This window comes from Equus asinus, unplaced genomic scaffold (assembly GCF_041296235.1).
Source record: "Equus asinus isolate D_3611 breed Donkey unplaced genomic scaffold, EquAss-T2T_v2 contig_502, whole genome shotgun sequence".
NCBI classification, from domain to species: Eukaryota; Metazoa; Chordata; class Mammalia; order Perissodactyla; family Equidae; genus Equus; species Equus asinus.
The window spans coordinates 5,001-7,500 of record NW_027225186.1 but is presented as its reverse complement, the minus strand read 5'-3'; the positions used below and the strand labels follow the sequence as shown (position 1 = coordinate 7,500).

At 81.6% G+C, this 2,500-nt stretch overlaps 1 non-coding gene across 1 annotated transcript; it reads left to right on the top strand.

Moving 5' to 3' along the window:
- The first annotated feature begins 1,288 nt into the window (after positions 1-1,288).
- Positions 1,289-1,441, top strand: LOC139044007 (5.8S ribosomal RNA). The gene has a single exon (XR_011501076.1). It is a non-coding gene; the product is annotated as a 5.8S ribosomal RNA (ribosomal RNA).
- Positions 1,442-2,500: the final 1,059 nt, after the last annotated feature.

Below are 2,500 nucleotides of genomic sequence, written 5' to 3'. Positions count from 1 at the left end.
CTCGGTCCCGGGTCGGCGGTGGTCCGGAGGGAGTGGGCTCGATCTCGGCGAGCCCACGAGCCCCTTCCGGCCTCCGTCCGCCCGGCGTTCCGAGGCCGCCGCGTCCTCCGCGCCGCCGCCCCCGGCGCGTCCGTCCCCGCGCCCTCCGGTCTCCCGCGAGGCGGGCCGGCGTTGTCGCGCCGCGCCTCCGTCTCCGGCGCCGTCCGTCCCCCGCTCTCGCGGGCGGCGGCGCCCTCGGCGCGTCTCGGGAAGGGCGGCGTGGCGGCGCGAGCCCCCGCGGAGTCCCCGGGGTCAGGTCCCCCGGGGGCCTCGGAGCCTCGGCTCACGCGGGGTGCCCGCCGCCCGCCGCCTCCCGTCGCCCGCCCTGGGCCGTTCCCCGGCCGTCGGCGTCGTCGTCCGTCCGACGGTGCCTCCGCGTCTCCGCCCGCCCTCGGCGCCCCGGGCGCCCGCGTCCGGCCGGCCACGTCCGCCCACCACCCCCGCCCTGTCCGCTCGCTCCCCGCTTCCCCGCCGCAGCCCCTCGCCCTCCGTGGCGAGGGGCCTGGGACGCGGGTGCGGGGAGGGTCCCCGGGGGAAAGTCGGGTCGGGTCTGGTGGCGTGCGTCGGACGCGAGGGGGGCACGCCCGGCGTCGAGGGGGCCGCGGGCGCGGTGGGCTCGTCGGTCGGCGGCGCCCGGCGGTGTGGGGTTCGGTCACGGGCGGGCAGCGCCGAGGCCTGCGTCCGTCCCCGGGTGGCCGCGGGCGGCGCGGGCGGCGTCGAGGCGGTGGCCGCGCGGCACTACCCGCTCCGCCTCGTCCGTTGCTTTGGCTTCCCCCCATCCAGGTACCTAGCGCGTCCCGGCGCGGAGGTTTAAAGACCCCTGGGGGGCCTCGCCCGTCCGCCTTGGGTCGGGGCGGTCGGGCCCGCGGGGAGTCGGGAGGCCTGGCCCTTCTCCCCCAGACTCCGCCTCGCCGGGCCGGGGCGCCGCGCCGTGCCGCGCCGCGCCGCCGTCGCGGCGGCCGTCGGGAGGGGGCGTCCCCGGCGGCCGTCGTGTCGTCGCGTGCGCGCGCGGGCGTGTGCGCGCCCCCGCGTCCTCGGGCGAGGCGGGAGCCCCCGGGCGCCTGTGGGGTGTCCGAGCACGGCCCCGCGGGGCCCGTGCCGGACGCCCCGTCGTCCAACCTTCCGGCCTCACGGAGTCTGGTCTCGTTGTGCCTTTCTGGCCGGCCGGAGGCACCCTCCGGGGATGTGCCGTGCCAGGGGCGGGCTCTTCCCCCGCCCTGCGGGGGGACCCCGCCGTTCAAACTCGTACGACTCTTAGCGGTGGATCACTCGGCTCGTGCGTCGATGAAGAACGCAGCTAGCTGCGAGAATTAATGTGAATTGCAGGACACATTGATCATCGACACTTCGAACGCACTTGCGGCCCCGGGTTCCTCCCGGGGCTACGCCTGTCTGAGCGTCGCTTGACGATCAATCGCCCCCGGGGTGTGGGTGTCGCCTGCCCCGGGGCGCGCGGCTGGGGGTCTCTCGCAGGGCCCGCCCCGGGCCCTCCGTCCCCCTAAGTGCAGACGCGGTGCCCCTCCTCCGCCCCGCGCGCCCGCCCCTCCTCCCACGCGCCCCGGCGCCCGGTCGTCGGAGGCGCGTGGGGGTCGGCGGCGGCGGCGCCGCGCGGGGTCCCGGGGTGGGGGCCGCCGCCCGCGAGTCGAGGGAGAGACAGACGCGAGAGCTCGCGCCGAGGTGCCCGTGGCCGCCACGGTGCCTTCGGGGGCTCCCTCGCGCCGCACGCGGCCTCGGGGTGGCCGGGGCGGGGACGAGACGGGTCCCGCGGCGCGCGGTCGGGGCCGCCGGGTTCGGGGGGCCCGCGTCCGGGCCGCCTGTCCGGTCGCCGCTCGCCCCCGTCGGCGGTCCGTCCCGGTGCGTCCGGCCGGCCCCTCGCCGGTCCCCGGCGCGCCCGGGTCCCGGACCGTGACCCCTCCCCGGCCTCGCCCCGTCGGGGTGGCTCGCGCCGAGGCCGAGTCGCGTGCGCGGGGCCGCGCCCCGGGGACGCGGGCCCCGGCGGTGACCCGCGGGACGCCGCGGCGTCGTCCGCCGCCGCGCGCCCTCCCCTGGGTCGCGGCCGCGCCGCGCCGTGTGCCCCGAGCCCCGGGCGGGCGGGCGGGCGCCGCGTCCGCCGCCCGACGGGCCGTGGCGGCTCGCGGCGGAGGGGCGGGTGTCGGGAGGCGGTGGGACGCGCGCGGGTAAGGTCGGCGGTCGGGGGCGACCGCCGGCCCCGCCGCGCCCGCCGCCGCCCCTCCGCCCTCTCCTCCCACGCGTCGCCGCGACGCGTCCGCCGTGCGCGTGGCGGCGTCCCGCTCCGCCCCCCCTCCTCCCCGGCGGGGCCCCTCGCCCGTGCCGCCGGCTCGTGCCCCCGTCCGCCCGCCCGCGTCTCTCCGCCCGCCCGCCCGCTCGCCCGCCCGCCCGCCCTCCTTCGGGGGTCGGTCGTGGCGGGGGGGGCGGGGCGGGGCGGAAGGCCGGGCGGACG